Genomic DNA, 18,151 nt, shown 5'->3' on the forward strand with positions numbered 1-18,151 from the left:
AAACTCACTCCAAGTGAGTTCTCCCAGTGAGCCAGAGAAGACACAGCCAGAGTGAGACAGAACCAAGAGTGAGTTTGGGAATTTGAATCTAAGTGGGAATTCCAAGCTGGGTGTGGAAGAAGTGCTTTTTATCCCTGGTAAGTGACTGGTAAGTAGTGTTTCTGTTTTCGTTTTCTTTTCATTGGTATATTTATTTATTTTTTCTTCGTTGTTTATTTATTTATTTTATTTTATTTTGGGAAATTGTAGTTGTTGAAGTTAACCGAAGGTTTAAGACATGGCAGGAGATCTCAGAACTGTGTCATGCTCCTCATGTGCGATGTGGGAGCTCAGGGACACGTCCACTGTCCCTGGCTCCTTCACATGGAAGAAGTGTGTCCAGTTGCAGCTCCTGTTAGACCGCTTGACGGCTCTGGAGCTGCGGATGGACTCACTTTGGAGCATCCGCGATGCTGAGGACGTCGTGGATAGCACGTTTAGCGAGTTGGTCACACCGCAGGTGAAAGGTACTGAGGGAGATAGAAAATGGGTGACCAAAAGACAGAGTAAGAGTAGGAAGGCAGTGCAGGTGTCCTCTGCGGTCATCTCCCTGCAAAACAGATATACCGCTTTGGATATTGTTGAGGGAGATGGCTCACCAGGGGAAGGCAGCAGCAGCCAGGTTCATGGCACCTTGGCTGGCTCTGCTGCGCAGCTGGGCAGGAAGAAGAATGGCAGGGCTATAGTGATAGGGGACTCAATTGTAAGGGGAATAGACAGGCGGTTCTGCGGACGCAATCAAGACTCCAGGATGGTATGTTGCCTCCCTGGTGCAAGGGTCAAGGATGTCTCGGGAGCGTCTGCAGGACATTCTTGGGGGGGGGGGGGGGGGGAGTGAACAGCCAGCTGTCGTGGTGCACATAGGCACCAACTATATTGGTAAAAAAAGGGGCGAGGTCCTACAAGCTGAATTCAGGGAGTTAGGAGTTAAACTAAAAAGTAGGACCTCAAAAGGTAGTAATCTCAGGATTGCTACCAGTGCCACGAGCTAGTCAGAGTAGGAATGTCAGGACAGATAGGATGAATGCGTGGCTCGAGAGATGGTGCAAGAGGGAGGGATTCAAATTCCTGGGGCATTGGAACCGGTTCTGGGGGAGTTGGGACCGGTACAAACCGGACGGTCTGCACCTGGGCAGGACTGGATCCGATGTCCTGGGGGGGGGGGTTTGCTAGAGCTGTTGGGGAGAGTTTAAACTAATGTGGCAGGGGGATGGGAACCGATGCAGGAAGTTGGAAGGTAGTAAAACAGGGACAGAAACAAAAGGCAGTAAGGGGGAAAAGTGTAAGGCAGAGAAGCCATAGTCAAAAATCAAAAAGGTACAGTGACTGAGGGGAGCACAGTGAATAGGACCAGGAATACTAAAAGGAATAAAACAGGAAGTGAAAACATTAATGGTAAGCGACGCGGCAGGTTGTTACATGAAGATATGGGTTCAACGACAAGGAAAATTAGGAGAAAGGTTAAGAGGAAATATAACTTAGGAGAGGTTACTGATCGAGGTGTTAAGATTCAGAACAGAGGTAAAAAAAAGCCAACATAAGTGTACTTTACCTGAATGCTCGTAGTATTCGGAATAAGGTAAATGAGTTGATGGCGCAAATCATCGTGAATGACTATGATTTAGTGGCCATTACTGAACCATGGTTAAAGGATGGTCACGACTGGGAGTTAAATATCCGAGGGTATCAAACTATTCGGAAGGACAGAGTGGATGGTAAGGGAGCTGGTCTAGTTCTGTTATTTAAGGATGACATCCGGGCAACAGTAAGGGATGACATTGGTGCTATGGAGGAAAAGGTTGAATCCATTTGGGTGGAAATCCGGAATAGTAAGGTGAAAAAGTCACTGATAGGAGTAGTCTATAGGCCACCAAATAGTAACATTATGGTGGGGCAGGCAATAAACAAAGAAATAACTGATGCATGTAGAAATGGTACAGCAGTTATCATGGGGGATTTTAATCTACATGTCGATAGGTTTAACCAGGTCGGTCAAGGCAGCCTTGAGGAGGAGTTTATAGCCGCGATAGTTTCCTAGAACAGTATGAAATGGAACCTACGAGGGATCAAGCAGTCCTAGATCTGGTCCTGTGTAATGAGACAGGATTGATTCAGGATCTCAGTAAGGGATCCTCTCGGAAGGAGCGATCACAATATGGTGGAATTTAAAATACAGATGGAGGGTGAGAAGGTAAAATCAAGCACTAGTGTTTTGTGCTTAAACAAAGGAGATTACAATGGGATGAGAGAAGAACTAGCTAAAGTAGACTGGGAGCAAAGACTTTATGGTGAAAAAGTTGAGAAACAGTGGAGAACCTTCCAAGCGATTTTTCACAGTGCTCAGCAAAGGTTTATACCAACAAAAAGGAAGGACGGTAGAAAGATGAAAAATCGACCGTGGATATCTAAGGAAATAAGGGAGAGTATCAAATTGAAGGAAAAAGCATACAAAGTAGCAAAGATTAGTGGGAGACTAGAGGACTCGGAAATCTTTAGGGGGCAACAGAACGCTACTAAAAAAGCTATAAAGAAGAGTAAGATAGATTATGAGAGTTAACTTGCTCAGAATATAAAAACAGATAGTAAAAGTTTCTACAAATATATAAAACAAAAAAGAATGGCTAAGGTAAATATTGGTCCTTTAGAGGATGAGAAGGGAGATTTAATAATGGGAGATGAGGAAATGGCTGAGGAACTGAACAGGTTTTTTGGGTCGGTCTTCACAGTGGAAGACACAAATAACATGCCAGTGACTGATGGAAATGAGGCCAAGACAGGTGAGGACCTTGAGAGGATTGTTATCACCAAGGAGGTAGTGGTGGGCAAGCTAATGGGGCTAAAGGTAGACAAGTCTCCTGGCCCTGATGGAATGCATCCCAGAGTGCGAAAAGAGATGGCTAGGGAATTTGCAAATGCACTAGTGATAATTTACCAAAATTCACTAGACTCTGGGATGGGCCCGGCGGATTGGAAATTAGCAAAGGTGACACCACTGTTTAAAAAAGGAGGTAGGCAGAAAGCGGGTAATTATAGGCCAGTGAACTTAACTTCGGTAGTAGGGAAGATGTTGGAATCGATCATCAAGGAAGAAATAGCGAGGCATCTGGATGGAAATTGTCCCATTGGGCAGACGCAGCATGGGTTCATAAAGTGCCTAACTAATTTAGTGGAATTTTTTGAGGACATTACCAGTGCGGCAGATAACAGGGAGGCAATGGATGTGGTATATCTGGATTTCTAGAAAGCCTTTGACAAGGTGCCACACAAAAGGTTGCTGCATAAGATAAAGATGCATGGCATTAAGGGGAAAGTAGTAGCATGGATAGAGGATTGGTTAACTAACAGAAAGCAGAGAGTGGGGATTAATGGGTGTTTCTCTGGTTGGCAATCCGTAGCTAGTGGTGTCCCTCAGGGATCAGTGTTGGGCCCGCAGTTGTTCACAATTTACATGGATGATTTGGAGTTGGGGACCAAGGGCAATGTGTCCAAGTTTGCAGACGACACTAAGATAAGTGGTAAAGCAAAAAGTGCAGAGGATACTGGAAGTCTGCAGAGGGATTTGGATAGGCTAAGTGAATGGGCTAGGGTCTGGCAGATGGAATACAATGTTGACAAATGTGAGGTTATCCATTTTGGTAGGAATAACAGCAAAAGGGATTATTTAAATGATAAATATTAAAACATGCTGCTGTGCAGAGAGACCTGGGTGTGCTAGTGCATCAGTCGCAAAAAGTTGGTTTACAGGTGATTAAGAAGGCAAATGGAATTTTGTCCTTCATTGCTAGAGGGATGGAGTTTAAGACTAGGGAGATTATGCTGCAATTGTATAAGGTGTTAGTGAGGCCACACCTGGAGTAATGTGTTCAGTTTTGGTCTCCTTACTTGAGAAAGGATGTACTGGCACTGGAGGGTGTGCAGAGGAGATTCACTAGGTTAATCCCAGAGCTGAAAGGGTTGGATTACGAGGAGAGGTTGAGAATACTGGGACTGTACTCGTTGGAATTTAGAAGGATGAGGGGGGGGATCTTATAGAAACATATAAAATTATGAAGGGAATAGATAGGATAGATGCGGGCAGGTTGTTTCCACTGGCGGGTGAAAGCAGAACTAGGGGGCATAGCCTCAAAATAAGGGGAAGTAGATTTAGGACTGAGTTTAGGAGGAACCTCTTCACCCAAAGGGTTGTGAATCTATGGAATTCCTTGCCCAGTGAAGCAGTAGAGGCTCCTTCATTAAATGTTTTTAAGATAAAGATAGGTAGTTTTTTGAAGAATAAAGGGATTAAGGGTTATGGTGTTCGGGCCGGAAAGTGGAGCTGAGTCCACAAAAGATCAGCCATGATCTCATTGAATGGTGGAGCAGGCTCGAGGGGCCAGATGGCCTACTCCTGCTTCTAGTTCTTATGTTCTTAATGGCAATGGTTCTTAGTTCCTCCTTCCCTTTCATCTCCTGGTTCAAAAATATTTCTGGGATGTTCATAGAATTTACAGTGCAGAAGGAGGCCATTCGGCCCATCGAGTCTGCACCGGCTCTTGGAAAGAGCACCCTATCCAAGCCCACACCTCCACCCTATCCCCATAACCCAATAGCCCCACCCAATACCAAGGGCAAATTTGGACACTCAGGGCAATTTGGCATGGCCAATCCATCTAACCTGCACATCTTTGAAAAGTGGGAGGAAACCGGAGCACCCGGAGGAAACCCACGCACACATGGGGAGAACGTGCAGACTCCACACAGACAGTGACCCAAGCCGGGAATCGAACCTACGACTGTGGAGCTGTAAAGCAATTGTGCTAACCACTCTGCTATCGTGCATTTGTATCTTTGACAGTGAAGACAGACGCAAAATATTGGTTCATCTGTCATTCCTATTATTAATTCCCATGCTCACTCTACTTAACTCTCTTCCTTTTTCAATTTGTATAAACTCTTACTATTTGTAGCTCGCTTTCTCTCATTCTCTAATTTCTCCCCCCCTTATTAATCTTTAAACCATTCTGTGCTGTTAGTTGTATTTTGTCCAATCTTCTAACCTGTCCCTGATCTTTGCAGAATTGTACGGTTTTTCTTTGCAATCTCCTAACCTGTCCCTGATCTTTGCAGAATTGCATGCTTTTTCTTTGCAATCTCCTAACCTGTCTCTCATCTTGACAGAATTGTATGCTTTTTCCTTCCCATTTGATACCATCTTTAACTTCTTTAACTAGCCACAGATGGTGGTCGTGATCTTGAATGAGTTAGATTTCTGGAAAGAAGGATCAGAAGACAATGCTTCCAGCAGGTTGTAAGTTAGATAGTAAAAGTACATAAATATAAAGATAAAAGCAATATGGTACAAATTGTTTTAGTTAGAACTGGAAAAAACTGTTACTTTTTGAAATGGTTGCCACCAGCTAAACATAACTATTGACATGTTGAACATCAACACATTACTCTCTGAAGTCTTGTTAGGATTGCATGAAATACTGCACACATCTGAAAATAACAGCACCCTTAATCATGCTCACCGATAGCCTGGCTTTGCTTTTGTTCATTATTATTTATTTGCAGAGAGCAGATAAAAAAAATTCTGTTTACCAGCTCAACAAAACTCCCAAGTTCTCCTAAATGTCTTATGAAATGGATAGATAGGAGGGCTTCTTTATGATAGAAAGTTTAATATTGGAAAGGCCACATGGATTAGATTTGGCTCCTGCAAAAGAAAAAACCTTCCTCTCCACTCCTTTGCTGCTCACTCAGGCTAACCAAGAGGTTTTTTTTAAGCAAACAATTTTATTGAGTTATTTTAGACATATAGAAAAAGTGACATTGTACAGTACAAAAAAAAGTCAAGACACAAATTAATCGTAGTGTAAACCACGGCTCCAGACTAACCAAGAGTTGACAAAGTCCTTATTCTATACATCACCAAAAAACCGGATTACATCACCAACTTCCATCCTGCACTTGTCCCCATTGTTGCTTAGACTCCATTTCTTTAATTGTTGGCCTTCTAAAAGCTTCTGACAGAAACGATCTAAAATAGTACTACTCATATGCTGCTCTGCATTAAGTCCCAGTCACTTATCCTAAATTTTACAAATCGCTCCTGTCCCCTAAACAAAACAAATACACATGTCCTCATCTACAAATGTCTACAATCTCAGGCGGTCGTTCATCTGTTCTGGTCATCTGGCTCTGCCCTTTTGTGCATCCACCCATCTCTTTGACCAAGCTTTTTGGTCGGTCTTAAACCTCCCCACAAAGATTTGGCACCCATTCTTGTTTTTTGTTCTGTGAAATGCCATTTGAGATTCTTCGACATCGTAATTGCGGCACAGACAGGTGATGATGAACATAAAAACATAATTTCCAAAGTGTACGGGAGGGCACAGGGCACAGGAAGAAGAATCTGCTTACCAATAACACTGTCCTGTCACATATACCACAAATATCCATCCCCATTACACTATAATACAGGTGCAGTACACCAAAACTGTGCTCTAGCTCTTGGAAGCCATCCCCATAGGCATTATGGACCATACAAGCATCTCAGGCAAACATATTCTTTTTTTTAAGTAAGACTGGTCCCACTATGGATCAGAGTCACATCCATCACTATGTTCATCATTGCCCAAGCACACTAATAAGTAGAACGTGAACTGAATTGTTTTCTCCAAGACTATAGCATAGTTGTTACATCCAAAGATCAATAGAATGTGTCATCGGACTATTAGGAACAGGAGGAGGCCATTCAACCCCTTAAGCCTGCTCTGCCATTCAATCAAATCATGGCTAATCTGTAAATCTCCGATTCACAGTAATAAAAGCCAAGTTCAAGCTAGTTTTCATAATCTTTAAGCTTCCAATATTAATTATCAAATTAAGACTATCCTAGACAACACAATTGAGGCACCTCTCCTAATTAAAGTAGTTGACTAAAAGGTGCATTCTGGCATGAATAAAAGAAGGTTGAGAGTCAAAGTTAGAATCAACAAAGTTTACTAACACTTCAGTCAGTACACCATAGTAAGATTCTAGATTTCTAGAAAGTTAATTAATATACCATTACTGTCCCAGAAAATGACTTTATAAACCAGCTGTTCACATACCATTTTGTCAAAGCTTGGTGACCTTATAAATCTCCACTCAAGAAAACCTTGAAGTATTTCCACAATTTGTCCCTAAAATAGGGTATTCGAGAGACAGCTCACTTTGAGACCCATCAGCATTTATGCACTTCACATTAGGATCATCCCTTGTCTCTATCTGACACACCTGGCCTGATTTTTTAACCAATGGGAGCAATTGTATTGGACCGGAGGCCATTTACAATTACTCTCCAGCTAAATTTTATTACATTTCGCTGGCTGGACCAGCATTTATTGCCTAACCCCGAGGGCATTTAAGAGTTTACATTGCTGTGGATCTGGAGTCACATGTAGGCCAGACCAGGTAAGGACGACTATCTGTGGACCAGATGGACTTTTACGACAATCGACAACAGTTTCATGGTCACCTTTTAGAGACTTTAATTCCAGATTTTTATTGAATTCAAATTTCACCATCTGCCATGCTGGGATTCGAACCCAGGTCTCCAGAGCATGATTCTGGGCCTCTGGATTACTGGTCCAGTGACCACTACGTCACTGCCTCGCCTTTCAGAAATGATCAATATTTAACCAGATGCCAATAGAAATACTTTTGTGCAGCAGTAGGAGCAATGTAAAGTACAATGGATACCATTCAACCTTCACACAACGGAGGGAAGCAAACATGAATGGGTGGATTGGATTGGATTTGTTTATTGTCACGTGTACCGAGGTACAGTGAAAAGTATTTTTCTGCGAGCAGCTCAACAGATCATTAAGTACATGGGAAGAAAAGGAAATAAAAGAAAAGGAACAGAGTGCTGTGTCGGTGTTCACCAGCTGTTAAAATGTACTATCACATAAAGACCCTCAAGGTCATCCAATTGTAGGTCTGCAAATGGATTTGAAATGAAGTGCAAACATGGTTATAAAAGGGAAATTAAATAATGTTAATCCAGAATCACAGAAGAATATCATTGTTGCATGCAATGATTAAGTTACAGCAAAACAGATTTGAACTATGGCACTCCACTCCAAAGTTGTCCAAGTCAATTAGGTTGCTGCTGCAGGAAGTGCCTAGCAATATCCAGACACTTCCCGAAGACAAAGGAAAGAAAACTCAGAGCAAGAATAATCCGTGTGTCACAATCCCCAAGCTTCCCATTGGCTAATCTAAAAATAGAGGTGATATAGGAACAGCTCATGACAAAGGCCGAAAAAACATGTAGCATGTTCACTAAAATAAGAACTATAGCTAAAAGAAAACATTGAGATTATGCCCATATGTTTCGTCAAACTCATTAGTCTGGAATTAATAACCCACTCGATTGCAAGCCTTTGGCACTTAATATGGCTTGTATCTATTCAGCAATTAATTGTTATTTTGAATTCACAAGTGGAACATCTTCAAGTGGACCAAATACATCTCTTCCCAGTAGAGCCGGCTTCCACATTGCTGGAGGAGGTGGTGACGGCGGGGACTAGAGAAGGGGGTAATATTGGCAGTTTGCGGGGCTATTTTGGAGGAGGAGAAGGCGTCGCTAGAAGGAATCAAGGCAAAGTGGGAGGAAGAGTTGGGTGAAGGTATGGAGGAGGGGCTCTGGTGCGAGGTGCTCCAGAGGGTGAATGCCTCCACCTCGTGTGCGAGGTTGGGGCTGATACAGCTGAAGGTGATGTATAGAGTGTACCTTACAAGGGCGAGGGCGAGCCGGCACTTTGAGGGGGTAGAAGATGTATGTGAATGTTGCAGGGGGGGGCGGGTCGCAAACCACGTTCATATGTTTTGGTCGTGTCCAAAGCTGGAGGATTACTGGAAGGAGGTGTTTAGGGCAATCTCTAAAGTGGTGCACGTGTAACTGGACCCGGGCCCCTGGGAGGCCATATTCGGGGTGTCTGACCAGCCAGGGTTGGAAACGGGCGCGAAGGCAGATGTTGTAGCCTTCGCCTCGTTGATCACCCGAAGGCAGATCCTGTTAGGGTGGAGATCAATCTCTCCACCCTGTGCCCTGACGTGGCGGGGGCACCTGCTGGAATTCTTAATGCTTGAAAGGGAGGCTTTCAAGTGGCAGTTGAAAGGAATTCAGGACCGGCATGTTCCTGTGAGGAAGAAGGATAAATACGGCAATTTTCAGGAACCTTGGATGACGAGAGATATTGTAGGCCTCGTCAAAAAGAAAAAGGAGGCATTTGTCAGGGCTAAAAGGCTGGGAACAGACGAAGCCTGCGTGGAATATAAGGAAAGTAGGAAGGAACTTAAGCAAGGAGTCAGGAGGGCTAGAAGGGGTCACAAAAAGTCATTGGCAAATAGGGTTAAGGAAAATCCCAAGGCTTTTTACACGTACATAAAAAGCAAAAGGGTAGCCAGGGAAAGGGTTGGCCCACTGAAGGATAGGCAAGGGAATCTATGTGTGGAGCCAGAGGAAATGGGCGAGGTACTAAATGAATACTTTGCATCAGTATTCACCAAAGAGAAGAAATTGGTAGATGTTGAGTCTGGAGAAGGGTGTGTAGATAGCCTGGGTCACATTGAGATCCAAAAAGAAGAGGTGTTGGGTGTCTTAAAAAATATTAAGGTAGATAAGTCCCCAGGGCCTGATGGGATCTACCCCAGAATACTGAAGGAGGCTGGAGAGGAAATTGCTGAGGCCTTGACAGAAATCTTTGGATCCTCGCTGTCTTCAGGGGATGTCCCGGAGGACTGGAGAATAGCCAATGTTGTTCCTCTGTTTAAGAAGGGTAGCAAGGATAATCCCGGGAACTACAGGCCGGTGAGCCTTACTTCAGTGGTAGGGAAATTACTGGAGAGAATTCTTCGAGACAGGATCTACTCCCATTTGGAAGCAAATGGACGTATTAGTGAGAGGCAGCACGGTTTTGTGAAGGGGAGGTCGTGTCTCACTAACTTGATAGAGTTTTTCGAGGAGGTCACTAAGATGATTGATGCAGGTAGGGCAGTGGATGTTGTCTATATGGACTTCAGTAAGGCCTTGGACAAGGTCCCTCATGGTAGACTAGTACAAAAGGTGAAGTCACACAGGATCAGGGGTGAGCTGGCAAGGTGGATACAGAACTGGCTAGGCCATAGAAGGCAGAGAGTAGCAATGGAAGGATGCTTTTCTAATTGGAGGGCTGTGACCAGTGGTGTTCCACAGGGATCAGTGCTGGGACCTTTGCTCTTTGTAGTATATATAAATGATTTGGAGGAAAATGTAACTGGTCTGATTAGTAAGTTTGCAGACGACACAAAGGTTGGTGGAATTGCGGATAGCGATGAGGACTGTCGGAGGATACAGCAGGATTTAGATTGTTTGGAGACTTGGGCGGAGAGATGGCAGATGGAGTTTAATCCGGACAAATGTGAGGTAATGCATTTTGGAAGGTCGAATGCAGGTAGGGAATATACGGTGAATGGTAGAACCCTCAAGAGTATTGAAAGTCAAAGAGATCTAGGAGTACAGATCCACAGGTCATTGAAAGGGGCAACACAGGTGGAGAAGGTAGTCAAGAAGGCATACGGCATGCTTGCCTTCATTGGCCGGGGCATTGAGTATAAGAATTGGCAAGTCATGTTGCAGCTGTATAGAACCTTAGTTAGGCCACACTTGGAGTATAGTGTTCAATTCTGGTCGCCACACTACCAGAAGGATGTGGAGGCTTTAGAGAGGGTGCAGAAGAGATTTACCAGAATGTTGCCTGGTATGGAGGGCATTAGCTATGAGGAGCGGTTGAATAAACTCGGTTTGTTCTCACTGGAACGAAGGAGGTTGAGGGGAAACCTGATAGAGGTATACAAAATTATGAGGGGCATAGATAGAGTGGATAGTCAGAGGCTTTTCCCCAGGGTAGAGGGGTCAATTACTAGGGGGCATAGGTTTAAGGTGAGAGGGGCAAGGTTTAGAGTAGATGTACGAGGCAAGTTTTTTACGCAGAGGGTAGTGGGTGCCTGGAACTCGCTACCGGAGGAGGTGGTGGAAGCAGGGACGATAGTGACATTTAAGGGGCATCTTGACAAATACATGAATAGGATGGGAATAGAGGGATACGGACCCAGGAAGTGTAGAAGATTGTAGTTTAGTCGGCCAGCATGGTCGGCACGGGCTTGGAGGGCCTGCTCCTGTGCTGTACATTTCTTTGTTCTTTGTTCTTTGAAAAGGTCAAATTTGAACTGAGGGGAAGGATGGAGGGGTTCTACAATTCATGGGCGTTATACATTATGCTCTTTCTAGAATTGGATTACATCGAACATTAGGTTGGGGGCTGGATGTTGGGGGCTGGATGTGTTAATGGTGACTATGGGTGATTCCGGATTCCTTTTTGTCATTTGTTTATGTTAACATGCAGGCCAATGTCTGGGGTTTGGTGGGAGGATGGGATCGTTGTTATTGATACGGGGATTGACATTACATTCGTTACTGATTATTGTTTATTGTTGGGTGTAAATTTGGGAGAAAATGTGAAAAGGAGAATAAAAAATATATATATTTTTTTAAAAACAAATACACCTACCTTATGAGGTCAATGTATCCACTTTTCCAATCACTTGGGACAGATATTCTTGAATCATGCCCGTGGGAAACAATAAAGAGATGTCAAACACCTCCCTCTTGACAAGTGTCGAGGGTCTTCCTCTTGACTAGTATGGAGGGTAGGCTGTGGATGCTCACCCCTCCTTGAAGCCGTGTTGAGCTATTCAGTCCTTTAAAAAAATATGAAAAGCGAGCTTTAATTTGTAAACCCTCATTAAAGATAAATTTAAATACCATACCCAATATGACTTTGTAGCATACTTACGGTGACATCACTTGACTGATTTTCATCCTTTGAGTGACCGTATGAGTCATTGTTTCAACTCTCCACCAAGATTGAGGCGAGTCTTCTGTCCAGTATTTGGTTTAATTTAGCCAGTCTCCTCCACTGCTCGTTTGAAAATATTCCTCGATTGACACCATAGTGATCATCACTCCGTGCCTCTGGTGCTGAAAGGTACATCTAACTTTTTTGAGCATAGGGTTTCACTCTACGAAGATAACCTGCTCCTCTATATCTCAAACTTCCTGACAGTATAGAAGGGATAACGAAACGCCTAAAGGAGTTGGGAGCCTTCTCAGGTTACAAAGTTCCACGCGCGGGGGGGGGGGGGGGGGGGGGGGGGGGGGAGAGAGAGAGAGAGAGAGAGAGAAAGAAAGAGAGAGAGAGAAAGGGGGTGGGGGGGAAAGAGAGAGAGAGAGAGAGGGGGGGGGGGGGGGAAAGAGAGAGAGAGAGAGAGAGAGAGAGACTGCTGTTTAAGCCAGCCCAGACCAAATTCCACCACCTGGGGACCAAATACCCACGACTGGACACGGATCCACAAATGGAACCTGACCGGTCTGGTGGAGGAAGTAAAAAAAGACCTGCAGAGGTGGGGCCCACACCCACTCAACCTCGTAGGGAGAATGCAGATGATCAACATGAACGTGCTGCCCAGGTTCCTCTTCCTGTTCATTCTTCCCGATCTACACGCCCAAGGCCTTTTCCAACGTGTGTACCCGTGCGTCTGCACGTACACGTGTGTGGGGATTGGAGGGGAGAGAAGAGCACGAGGATCCAAAAGAAGGCCTTACAAAAGGAGAAGAAACATGGCAGGCCTGGCCTTCCAGAGCTTACATTTCAACCACTGGGCAGCCCAGAACATGTGGGACGTGGGTGTGGTTGGCCAGCCTCCCTGCCAGTTTGCATTTGCCCTCCACCTCCAGAAAGAATCCACTCATTCGAGTTCTAGTTAGGTGTGATCTGTGCATTACCTTTAGCTGAATTAGGTTCAGCTCTGCGTACGTGGGGGTAAAATTTGCCCTGTGCAATGCTTCAATCCAGAGCCCCCCCCCCCCCCCAATCTCTATGCCTAGTTCCACAGAAACAGTACAGGGATGTGTTAAGGAACCGGGAGCAGAGTGGGTGAAGATGGAAGAGAGTTCCTGCATAGGGACATCCCTCCGAGCCCTAGCCACAGTCGCTCTCCTGTCCCCCCTGGCCAAATACTTGAATAGCCCAGTGGTGGTAGCCACGCTTCAGACGTGGTACCAAATCTGGCAACACTTCGGGCTAACCGAAATGTCCACCATAGCCCCCGTCTGCAACAACCACAGGTTCACGCCCACAATAATGGACACCACCTTTAAAAAGTGGAGACAGAACGAGGATTTTTTGACTGTTAGGGACATGTACATGGATGTTACAGTAGCGACCCTAGGGGAACCACGGGGAGGTTCAAGTCACCAAGAGGAAACAAACAGATACGTTCAGATCAAAAACCTCCTCCGCAAGGAACAACGACATACCCCCACATACCAGGATATTTGTTAGTAGACCTGCTGGACACAGGCGACCTAGGCAAGGGAAACTGTGCAGATCTGTACAGGTGACTGTTGTAGGAGGTACGATCCTCCCTGGACGAGACACGGAAAAAATGGGAGATGGAACTAGGCATAGAGATTTGGGGGGCGGGGGGGGTGTCTCTCTGGACTGAAGCATTGCACAGGGCAAATTTTACTCCCACATACACAGAGCGTAACCTATTGCAGCTAAAGGTAATACACAGATCACACCTAACTAGAACTCGAATGAGTGGATTCTTTCTGCCGGTGGAGCGTAAATGCAAACTGGGGCAGGGAGACTGGCCAACCACAACCACATGTTCTGGGCAGGCCCCAGACTTGTCGGGTACTGGATGATCGTCTTTGAAACATGTCCAGGGTTGTGGGAGTGAGGGTCGAGTAAGGAGTGGAGATGGACAAGCCATAGGGCAGAGGAAAAGAAAAGGGGAGGTAGGGGGGACACGAGGGACAATGCCACAGGGGACTGGTCCGAGGGCAAGTTAAAGCCCAAACCAAACTGTAAATAGACACTTGTAAATATGTGCTTTGGCCATATTGGGGATTGTAAAATATGTATGCTGACACTGACTAACAGGGGGTCACGGCCACAGTTGCAGTGAAGACACTTGATTGTAAATGTACGTGTTGGTTATCTGGTGCAGTTTTGTCATTTGTAATTTATGAATTCTTGGATATAAAATATGAAAATTCAATAAAAACATTTTTTTTTAATAAAAAGGATTGCCACAGTCACCAAGGCTTTGTCTCAAGTCCCATTAGAATTACACAGATCTTAAATGAGACGAGATGAAATTCCAAGCCACCATAAAGATTAAATGTTGAGAGAGCATTATGGGCATAGTTCAGAACACAAGTAACATTTGCACCACACAAGTGCCAGGCAATGACCATCTCCAATAAGAGAGAATTAAACCATTGCCCCTTGACATTCAATGGCATTACCATCACTGAATCCCCTCTAAACATCCTGGAGGGTTACCATTGACCACAAACTGAACTAGACTAGCCATATAAATACTGTAGCTACAAGAGCAGATCAGAGGTTAGGAATCCTGTGGTGGGTAGCTCACCTCCTGACTCCCCAAATCCTGTCAACCACCTACATGGCACAAGTCAGGAGTGCATGAAATACTCTCCACTTGCCTGAATGAGTGCAGCTCCAACACAAGAAACTGAACACCATCCAGGACATAGCAGCCTGCTTGATTGGCACCCCTTCCACAAGCATTCGCTCCCTCCACCGCCGTTGTATACTTGTGTGTACCATCTACAACATGCACTGCAGGAACTCACTAAGGCTCCTTAGGCAGCACCTTTCAAACCCAAGACCACTACCATCTAGAAGGACAAGGGCAGCAGATACATAGGAACACCACCACCTGGAAGCTCCTCTCCAAGCCACTCACCACCCAGAGTTGGAAATATATCACCGGTCCTTCAATGTTGCTGTGTCAAAACCCTGTAACTTCCTCCCTCATAACAGTGGGTGTAGCTACACCACATGGTCTGCAGCTGTTCAAGATGGCAGCTCACCACCACCTTCTCAAAGGCAATTAGGGATGGGCAGCATGTAGCACAGTGGTTAGCACTGGGATTGCAGCACTGAGGACCGGGTTCGTATCCCGGCCCTGGGTCACTGTCCGTGTGGAGTTTGCACCTTCTCCCTATGTCTGCGTGGGTTTCACCCCCACAACCCAAAGATGTGCAGGTTAGGTGGATTGGCTACACTAAATTGCCCCTTAATTGGAAAAAAAATAATTGGGTACTCTAAACTTTTTAAAAAAGGAATGGGCAACAAATGCTCACCTTGCCAGCAAAGCCCACATCCCATAAAAGTAAAGAACATAGCCTATCCTTAACAACCAACAATCAACTAGTGAAGAGGATTAAATTATTACATAGCCCCATATCCATTTTTAAGATTCCAATTTATAAACTGCAAGATTATCTCAAAATATGAACGTTATTTGGGCCAATCTTGAGAAAAATATTTTTGTTTAACTTCCCATCTCAAATGGCAACAATACACTTAAAGAGGACAATGCAAGTCACAACGCTTCCCAAATTTTAAATTACACATTTATCTCTGGATGCAAACAGTTTCCATTTTATACTTTGGAGAATACTACCTACTGATAATTCAGTCTATTTTGTGTTTAAAAAAGGTCTGGAATTATCCAATGGCTTGTACGGTAAAATTGCAGGGATGTATTTTTCAGTTATCAGATCAGTTGAATGATTTAGAACAAGGCATAGTTCCTCTAACCGAAAAAAATGCACACTTGTCTCCGACCTAGAGATGCTTTTGGCCTTATAACATTTAGCAAGCGCATAAAGTCCCCAAATCAAAAACCGAGTTGAATTGCCGCGTCCATAATCCCACCCCATCCAGTCAAGTGGACCGAGGTCGACCTACAAGGATTTCGATCCATTTTACGAACGTTCACGGTTTAGGTTTCTTTGATATATATTTATTTATCCACCCCTTGCCAGTTCTCCACGGCAATCCAGTCAGTAGCCCTGACCAGCGACCGGCTGGGCGTTTGCAGCACATGAACTCCCGGCCGCTTCTCACAGAGCGAACCCGACCCACTAACCTGGCAACAGCCGCCCAGTCACAATGGCGCTCCCCTCAACAGCAATTTCCTAGTTCGCGTGCAGGCCCCATCTGGGTGACAGAAGAGGCGGACACATTCTCCTCACCAGCACACTCTCCAGAGAAGACCAACGTGTGACACACATTTAGATATTTTATTTACAGGCGAGACACGTTAGGCTAACACTACCAACGAGACAGCACAAAGACGCATTTCCTGCTCTCTTGTTGAATATTTTCTTTCCCGTTTAAACGTATCCGGTCTCTCTGGGTTGCTCACAGTGAGGCGGAGTATGCTGTTTAGTACTAGGGCTGTACTGAGCAGGCGTGAGGGAAAACTATTCGCACTCTTTTGACATTCTAATTTGTCCGCTGTGCACGGCACGCTGGGAGTCAAATTCCAACAAACTGGGAGACTAAAAGCAACTGGCAAGGATTACTAGCAAATGTTTATTATAAATAACAGAGAATTATAACAATGTGTGCCCATTAGAGACAGGTGGAGGCAAGACTACAAGGGACAAGAAGGAAATGGCAAACGTGTCAAATAAGTAACAAACACAGAAAATGCCAGATATTTAGCAGGTCACACTGCCATTTTATAGCACAGAGGGAAGCTATTTGACCTATCGAGTCCATGCCAGTTTTCCACAGAAATCCAGTCAGTTGCTCTTGCTCAAACACTGCAGCCCTGTAGACTGCATTTGTGGGAAGAGAAACAGAGAGCTTGCAGACAGGAAAGGCATGTAATTAGGCGGGATGGTGGTGTACTGGATTCACCACCCGCCCCTCGGTCAACTGATGCCCATAAGTGGCTAATTAATGACAACTTAAGGACCTCAACCCATCGCTGATATCAACACAGCTGCAGCAACCCTCTTAAATCACACTGAGATTTGATGTTTGTCAAGTTTCCGTTGATCTTTGTTTTGTTTGGGCAGTGTCCCTATCAGGAGCAGCTGTTGTGGGAAATCAACCACTTCAAGAGTCAGACTTGCTGTGTTCAAATAAGTGCAGTTTTATTGTTACATGAAGCTTCGGGAGAAAGCGTACGTACCCTGCGGTACAGTAGCCAGCTTTTCTCCCGGTTTGAATGGCAGTCATTCATTTTATACTTTGGGTTCACAATGAGCCCAGATACGAAACAATTATCACCTTGTTATCTTTAAACATTTTATAGATTGTACATCTCTGTAAGCGTTTTGCCAATTACACATGGCCACAGTCAGAGAGGTTTTACAGGTTACAGGCAGCAGCAGGAAGATAGTATCGATTGTCCCTTTGTTTTAGGAAATGGCCCAAGACATTCGTATTACCATATCATTGTGTACACCTTGGCTGAAGTCAGCTTTATTCAAGTGGTGTCCCACATTTATGTATTTCTTAATCTTCCTGCCTGGCACCCTTTGTCCTGGATCAGTTCCTATCTGTGCTACTGGCACCCCACTGGACTCCAGGCATCAGTTATGTCTGCTCTATTCTCTGTGTCTCCATCATGTGTGTCAGGCAGCCATCTTCTGTGCCAAGTGCCCTTTTGGACCATTTCCCACTTCGCAGCGCCTTTTAATTTGTCCTTGAGTTTGTTTCTTTTAGTATAATTGTGTGACCTCAAAAGAGTTCAACACAGCTGCAGGCAGCGCAGGCCTGTTGCATGCAGTGTTTCCGGCAGCTAAAACCTGTTGTGTTATGTAATTTGGAATAACACATCTGTGGAAAAAGGTGGGGTGTGAGTGCCTCATCCCTTTTATAGTGAGATACCACCCCTGAGTGTCCTGACTGCTCATTGGTCGTGTCCTATTCTATGTGTTCATTAGCTGCATGTTTGCATATCATGACAGCTCCCTTTTTTTCATGTTTTGTTGGCGTATGTGAATGTATTTACATGTGAATGAGTCTGTCTAATGTGACTGACGGAAGACAACAGAACAGAGCAAACAAAACATGTTCACAAGTCCAGTCTCTGAGGCTTGCGTCTGATCCTGGTCGACCTCCGGAGAGGTGGCGGAGGGACGATGGCGCCTTGACAGGTGGGATGGAAGCTTGACTGATGTCCTCATGGTGGCAAGGTATCA

At 44.8% G+C, this 18,151-nt stretch overlaps 1 protein-coding gene across 3 annotated transcripts in view; it reads right to left on the reverse strand.

Annotated features, from left to right (window-relative positions):
• The window catches only part of trim13 (tripartite motif containing 13), a 53,122-nt gene extending 36,744 nt beyond the window's left edge, over positions 1–16,378 (reverse strand). Inside the window, exons 1-3 of one of the 3 annotated variants that reach the window (XM_072514222.1) lie at positions 16,081–16,353; positions 11,904–12,088; positions 11,619–11,808 (exon numbers count right to left, since the gene is read on the reverse strand). The gene's annotated coding sequence lies outside the window, so the exon portion shown is untranslated. The other 2 variants (XM_072514223.1, XM_072514220.1) reach the window with 2 other exon arrangements.
• Between the last annotated feature and the right edge of the window lie 1,773 nt (positions 16,379–18,151).

This window comes from Scyliorhinus torazame, chromosome 8, assembly GCF_047496885.1.
Source record: "Scyliorhinus torazame isolate Kashiwa2021f chromosome 8, sScyTor2.1, whole genome shotgun sequence".
Lineage (NCBI taxonomy): Eukaryota > Metazoa > Chordata > Chondrichthyes > Carcharhiniformes > Scyliorhinidae > Scyliorhinus > Scyliorhinus torazame.